The sequence below is a fragment of the Belonocnema kinseyi genome, chromosome 1 (genome assembly GCF_010883055.1).
Source record: "Belonocnema kinseyi isolate 2016_QV_RU_SX_M_011 chromosome 1, B_treatae_v1, whole genome shotgun sequence".
NCBI classification, from domain to species: Eukaryota; Metazoa; Arthropoda; class Insecta; order Hymenoptera; family Cynipidae; genus Belonocnema; species Belonocnema kinseyi.
Genome location: NC_046657.1, coordinates 12,246,752 through 12,254,892, shown reverse-complemented (window position 1 = coordinate 12,254,892; position 8,141 = coordinate 12,246,752). Strand labels below are relative to the sequence as shown.

The following is an 8,141-nucleotide window of genomic DNA, read 5'->3' as shown; positions in this document are numbered from 1 at the left end:
TCGTGTACAACGTTACCGGCTGATGCCGTTGGAATTGATTGTTGAAATATATTTTTTTACATCTTTTATTATTAAGCTTTGTACTTAAATGTAGTTTTCTTTTGGCTCTTGCATTTCTCAAAGTTTGAGATCGATATTGTATGCATGAAAAAAGTTTGAACGTTCAAAAAATGTCGAGGTTCAGAAAAAAGATAAAATAATTTTCAGTGAAGTTCCTACCAAAATGCAGTACCTAAACGTACTTTATTGTACTCTAATACATTTTCCAAAGTTTCACCTCGATATTTTATTTATAAAAAAAGTTCTTAGGTTTAAAAAAACATTCAGTGAACTGAAAAAGTGAGGTCGGTAATATAGGTATTTAGCTGTGTCACATGCCCTTAATTGGCAATTTACTTTCAATCCAAATGGTTCTTGTCCAAGCTAAGTTTACCATCAGTGCGCATCGAAGGTGTGCAGAGAGTTGCTTACAGCGCTCCAAGTGGCTCTTGGCAAACTATATCGATGGGTGCTTGCCGAACGCGCCGTCTACATTTATGGCGGGCAACTAAGCCCGCACTGCATCTACGTTTATAATATCTTTGACGAGACTAGGCATGTCATCATAACTTGATCGAGCGGGGTTGAATCCATGAGAGAGGGGAGAATTCCATGAGTGGGGAGAGCCGCCATCTTAGGATGTGCCATTTGATTATGCGCACGAGCATTTTTTCCGACAAACTGTACATGAAAATATAAAAATGTGGGCGTTGCCATGTTTGTCGCAGGACATCAAAAGGTGGCGGACCTCCCCCCTCATTGCATCACCCCCGCAATGGCATGCCTAGTCCCGTGTTTCCTATGTCCATGCTCAAATCCTGTTGTGGACTCTCCTTCAAGGCCGAACTTTTGTCAACTAGAGGGTCACATCATACAATATACATAATACAATGCCTTAGTCAATCTGTCAATGCCATATGGGAATTGTAGAAAATTTGAAGAAAAATATTGACTGTCCATTTTGGATTCCTTCTACATCCAAAAAGTACAAAACAGGATAAAGTACAAGTAAATATATGCGGGATGTTATTTTTATGTTATAGCAAAAATAATATAACCATCCCGTGGCTTTAGTTATTATTAAAAAAGGTTTCACTCATTGTTATGAAACCTATAACCTAAAAATTGGTCACAATGTCACACTAAAACCGAGAGACTAAAACTCATACTAACTTGTTTTCGGTAAGTTTTGTTTTTATTTTGTTCATGTAGTAGATTATTATTTTAATCCATACAATATTTAACCATAATTCATCTGTTAATTATTGATATTTCTCTTATGACAAAAGTGTATAGATGTGTGCGTTTCATAATTTTGAAACGGATTTTGATTGGGTAACCAGGGTCGTCAAAAAATGCATTGCAAATCTTTTTTCGAATCTTCATGCACAGTAGATGTGTATGTAAATTGTCTGAATAATTTATTATTATTCATAACAAAATTCTCTTAGGATAATGATAGAAAGTTGAATTTTTTCGAGAATTTTCCACTTTCTGTCCACTTTTCAATTAGAGCATGTTTATAATTAATGAAATTTGACCAAAATAATTGTTAAAACAATTTAATGTTATTTTTAATAATATTCTCTTTGAATAATGCTAGAAGGTTGTTTTATTATAAATAATTATTATAAATAATAATATTATTATAAATTTATTAAACAATATCTTATTTAAGGGCATGCGACACAGTGGAATTCCTACATTACCAACCTCTTTTTTCTATTGAACAAAATTTTTTTTTGAACCATAGAACTTTTTTTGTAAATCAAATATCGAACTCAAAATTTCAGGAGAGCATTAGAAGACATTATCCTACGTTTATGTACTGCATTTGAATCGAAATTTGGCAAAAAATTTCAGAAATAATTTTTTCTTTAAATTCCGATTCAAATGCAGTACATAAACGTAGAATAATGTCTTCTTATGCTCTCCTCAAATTTGGAGTTCGATATTTCATTTACCAAAAAAGTTCTATGGTTCACAAAAAAATTTTGTTCAATGGAAAAAAAGAGGTTGGTAATGTAGGAATCCCAATGTGTCGCAAAATCTGTTTTCAACAAGATACATAAAGATGTAAAAATTTTTAACTGTCTAATTAATTTTTTAAACTAAGAAGATCAATTTCAACCAAAAAATGTAATAGTTAAGTTCTGATTTTAAAAAATTCGGTAATTTACTTCTGATCGCAGGAAAATTCAAGTTTTTATTTTAATAATTTTTGACAATTTTGAAAAGTGATTTCTACTTTACCTAAACTTATCTTTTTGGTATAAAATTCAACTATTTCAGTTGATGGTTCATCATTTTAGTTCAAAATTCACATATTTTGTTAAAAATTCTTCTTTTTGGTTAGAAATTCAAATATTACAGTTAAATATTTTCAATTTTAGTTAAAAATTTATCTTTCAGATTGAAAATAAAATTACTTGCTTGAAACTAAACTCTTTTGTTTGAAACTAATTTTTTTGTTTGACAATTCATAATTTTAATTAAAAATTCATTTCTTTGGTTGAAATATGAGCTATTTTATTGCATTTAATTTTTTTTCTTTGGACGAAAAGGAGTTTTTTTGTCGAAAATGTAACTATTATTCCGGTTGAATATTTGATCATTTCATTCAAAAATTCACCTCTTTTATTGAACATTCATTTCTAACTAAAACTTTAATGACTACATTTTTGGTTGAAAATTAATTTTTTGTTCCAAATTAAATTATTCTAGTTAAAGATTCCGAATTTTAGTTAAAAATTCATATGTTTGGGTAAAAATTAATTTTTCAACCTAAAATTTTATTATTTAAGGTTCATTGACAATGTATCTCTTTTAGTAACAATTATTTTGTTTAAAAATGTACCCACTTCAGATAAAGATTCATCGTTTCAGTTCAAGACTCTTATGTTGGGTTTAAAATCAATTTTTTCTTTACTAAAAATGTTATTATTCCATTTTCGATTGAAATTATTATTTTTTAAGTTCAAAATTCAACTATTTGGTTAAAAATTTATCTATTTTTTTGAAAAATTCTATTTTTTGGTTGAAAATTAATCTTATTAAAAATTTTATGTTTTTGATTGAAAATGCATCTTTTTGGTTTATAATTTAACTATTATAGTTGAAGATTGATAATTTTATTTCGAAATTCAACACTTTTGTTCAAAATGAACCATTTTATTGAAAATCTTTGTTTATTTTGTTGAAAATTCATATTTTACTTTCATTTTTTTTTAGATTATAACTTTTTTAATACAAAAAAATTGATATTTAATCGAAAAAGACGAATTTTTATAAAAAAAACACATATACATTTTCAACCAAATAGTTAATTTTTTTAGAAAATTGTTAAACTGCCAAATCAAAATGGTGAATTTTCTATAAAACAGTTGAATTTTAAAAAATGTAACCAATGAGTTATGTTTTCAACAAAATAGTTAAATTTTCAGGTAAAAAAAAAATGTTAACCAAAAACAGTTTTTAAAACATAAATAGAAATCCGCGCTATCATTTTAATTTTCCAGGAATATAATAAATTTGTTTTTCATTTGGAACCTTGAAAAATGCTTAAAAAGCTTATAAATTTTGTGTTTGAAATCTTTAAAAATCAACATTTTTCAAATGAATAATTTATCAATTCTCATTTGTCGATAATAAAAAATGTAATCAATTTAAATATTCTTTGAAAATTAATGTTTTAAATTAAAATACCATTTTTAATTTTTTCAGATAACTTAAGAATTTTTATTTCTTAAAACCTTTAATGATCCTTATAATTTTATTTCGAAATCTTCAAAAATCTAAATTTAATTTTTTACTTTTCAAAATCTTTTCCAGTTTAAATTAAGTAAAATGAGGTAAAATATTGCTAAATATTTTCAAAAAATCTCATCCTTATTTAGAAAATTCCAAATTAAATTTTCAAAAATGAAATATTTTAGAGTGAAACAGTATTTAACCAGGACTTGAAATTAAAAAAAGTGCGTTTAATTTCATTTATTAATTTTAAATTATTTTAAAATTAAGAATAGTTTTATAAAGTTCTAAACGACCGATTAAAACCTTATAAACAATTTGCAATTTTTAATTATAATATAACTATAAATATTATTTCGATCTATAGTATTCAAGTTGAAAAAAATTCACTTTAAAAAAATTATTTATTTAAAGAACAACTACTTAATATTTATAAATATCTGACTGTTCATTTAAAATCAGTAATTATAACTTAAATATTCAAAACTGAAGAAAAAAACTTTCAACGTTAAAATTGTAATTATTCTATTTAAAACAAAAAATATTTGTTACTCAAAATTGTTGAATTTTGATGTATAAATAACAATTAAACACCTATTATTCTTAGAAAAATTCAAGTAAATTAAAGAGATATTCAAGATTAAAAAAAAAAATTAATTTAATGTTTGAAATTATTTCAACTAATTCAAACGAAGTGTCTACGTGTTCTGACTAAATCCGGCTATTCGTATCAAAATTTTGGTGCAAATAGCCCACGGCCTAATTTAAAACAAAATATAAATTTTGGGAGATTTCGAACAAAAAATTTATAAGTTTTTAAAGAATTTAAAACGGCTTGAGAGAATAAATAACTTTTCCTTGGAAAATTGAAAATGCTTTTTGATTTTTAAAAATTAAATTTCAGAGAATATTTAAATAAATTTAGACAGATATACAAATATATCAAAAAAGATTATGGAAGATTTTAAGGAAATGTTTTTAATTTAGCTGGATTTTACACAAATTGGTGTGAAATGAAAAAAAAAATCGATTCATCTAAAAAGATGTTTAGATGTTCTGAAAAAATGTAAAGTAATTCAAAATTTGAATAAATGTAAAACAACATGCAGATGTTTCAATATTTTAAAATAAAATTTTGAAGCATTTTAAGGATTTTTAAACTATTTAAACTGAAAATAATTTTTATTTTTATTTAAGAAGTGCTCAGTTTATAACAAAAATGTAATGGTTGAATTTTTTATTTTTCTAGCTTCAAATTACTTCAAATTATGTTATTTTACAATTTTTTAAATATATTTATTGATTCTTCAATTTAGAGAATTGAAAATGATAAGGTGGATTTATATTTTTGGAATTGAGCATTCGAATACGAATTTTTCACAAAATTCAGGAATTCTGAACCAAAAAGTTGAAGTTTCATCTAAAAAAGAAAAATTTTCAAACAAAAAAACTAATTAACTACCAAAAAAAAAAATGAATTTTTAATAAAATTTAAGAATTCTCAACCAAACAAGACGAATTTTCAACTAAATTACAAATTTTAACCAAAAAGTTAAATTTTCAAGTAAAAAATAAGAATTTTTAAACAAAAAAGGTAAACTTACTATCAAAAAAGACGAAATTTCAACAAAATTCAAGAATTCTGAACCAAAGAGTTGAATTGTCAACTAAAAAAGAATTGTTTAAGAAAATATAAATTTACTACCAGAAAAGACGAATTTGCAATAAAATTTAAGAATGCTCAACTTGGGTTGAGCATTCTTAAATTTTATTGCGATTTTTCCATCAAACTCAATCATTCTCAACCAAAAAAAGAAGAATTTTTTATCAAATTGAAGAATTTCCAAACTTTACAGAATAATTTACCACCGAAAATGACGAATTTTTAACAAAATTCAAAAATTCTGAACCAAAGAGTTGAATTTTCAACTAAAAAAAGAAGAATTTTCAAACAAACAGAAATATTTACTACCAGAAAAGATGAATTTGCAATAAAATTCAACAATTCTTAACCATAAAAGAAAAATTTATGGTAAAATTCGAAACTTCTCAACCAAAAAGTGGAATTTTTAACTAAACAGGAATAATTTTTAAACAAAAAGGTAAATTTACTACAAAAAATATGAAGTTTCAACCAAAATTCAAGAATTCTGAACCAAAAATTTGAATTTTTAACTAAAAAACAAAGAATTTTTTAAGAAAAAGATAGATTTAATTCCAAAAAAGACGTATTTTCAATCAAATTGCTAGAACTCTCAATCAAACTGACGAATTTTCAATACAACTCAAGAATTCCCAACCAAAAAGACGAATTTTAACGAAAAAAGAAGCATTTTTAAACAAAAAGGAAAATTTACTACCAAAAATGACTAATTTTTAATAACATTCTCAACCAAAAAGTTGATTTTCCAACTAAAAAGGAAGAATTTTTAAACAAAAAGATAAATTTGCTACCAAAACTGACGAATTTTGAATAAAATTAAAAAATTCTCAATCAAAAAGTTATTTTTTCAACTAAAAAACGAGACGTTTTAAATGAAAAGAGTTACATACTACCAGAAAAAACGAGATTTCAATCAAATTTAGAAATTATCAAACCAAGTATACAAATATATAACTAAAAAATAATAATTTTTAAATAAAAAGATTAATTTACTATAAAAAATGACGAGTTTTTAACTAAATTCCAAAATTCTCAACCAAAAAGTTGAATTTTAAACTTAAAATCCAGAATTTTTAAACAAAAAGAATGATTTAATACCAGAAAAAATGAGTTTGCAATAAAATTAAGAAATTTTCAAACTAAAAATACAAATATTTAACTAAAAAATAAGAACTTTTAAATAAAAAAATTAATTTACTATCAAAAATGACGAATTTTGAATAAAATTAAAAAATTCTCAATCAAAAAGTTATTTTTTCAACTAAAAAACGAGACGTTTTAAATGAAAAGAGTTACATACTACCAGAAAAAACGAGATTTCAATCAAATTTAGAAATTATCAAACCAAGTATACAAATATTTAACTAAAAAATAATAATTTTTAAATAAAAAGATTAATTTACTATAAAAAATGACGAATTTTTAACTAAATTCCAAAATTCTCAAGCAAAAAGTTGATTTTTCCACTTAAAATCCAGAATTTTTAAAGAAAAACAATGATTTAATACCAGAAAAAATAAGTTTGCAATAAAATTAAGAAATTTTTAAACTAAAAATACAAATATTTAACTGAAAAATAAGAATTTTTAAATAAAAAAATTAATTAACTATCAACAATGACGAATTTTGAATAAAATTAAAAAATTTTCAATCAAAAAGTTTATTTTTCAACTGAAAAGGAAGCATTTTTAAACAAAAAGATAAATTTGCTACCAAAACTGACGAATTTTTAGCAAAATTAAGAAATTTTCAACAAAAAAGATAATTTTTCAACAAAAAAGATAATTTTTCAACTAAAAAAGAAGAATTTTTAAATGAAAATAATTATTTACTACCAGAAAAAACGAGTTTTCAATAAAATTAAGAAATTCTTAAACTAAAAATACAAATATTTAACTAAAAAATAAGAATTTTCAAATGAAAAGATTAATTTACTATCAAAAATGACGAATTTTGAACAAAATTAAAAAATTCTCAACCAAAAAGTTGATTTTCGAACTAAAAAGGAAAAATTTTTAAACAAAAAGATAAATTTGATACCAAAACTGACGAATTTTTAACAAAATGAAAAATTTCTCCAAAAAAAAAGTTAATTTTTCAACTAAAAAAGAAGAATTTTTAAATTAAAGTAATTATTTACTACCAGAAAAAACGAGTTTTCAATAAAATTAAGAAATTTTTAAACTAAAAATACAAATATTTAACTAAAAAATAAGAATTTTCAAATAAAAAGATTAATTTACTATCAAAAATGACGAATTTTTAAGAAAATTAAAAAATTCTCAACCAAAAAGCTGATTTTCGAACTAAAAAGGAAGAATTTTTAAACAAAAAGATAAATTTGCTACCAAAACTGACGAATTTTTAACAAAATTCAAAACTTCTCAACCAAAATGTTAATTTTTCAACTAAAAAATAAGAAATGTTATATAAAAAGATTAATTTACTGTAAAAAATGACGAATTTTTAACGAAATTAAAAAATTCTCAATTAAGGGCATGTGACACAGCTAAATACCTATATTACCGACCTCACTTTTTCAGTTCACTGAATGTTTTTTTAAACCTAAGAACTATTTTTGTAAATGAAATATCGAGCTGAAACTTCGGGAAATGTATTAGAGTGCAATAAAGTACGTTTAGGTACTGCATTTTGGTAGAAACTTCACTGAAAATTATTTCATCTTTTT

The 8,141-nt window shown here is 23.6% G+C and overlaps 1 protein-coding gene across 1 annotated transcript in view; it reads right to left on the bottom strand.

The window, feature by feature from the left end:
- The window catches only part of LOC117176769 (ankyrin-1-like), a 13,309-nt gene that overhangs the window by 2,143 nt on the left and 3,025 nt on the right, over window positions 1–8,141 (bottom strand). The gene's annotated exons all lie outside the window — the stretch shown is intronic.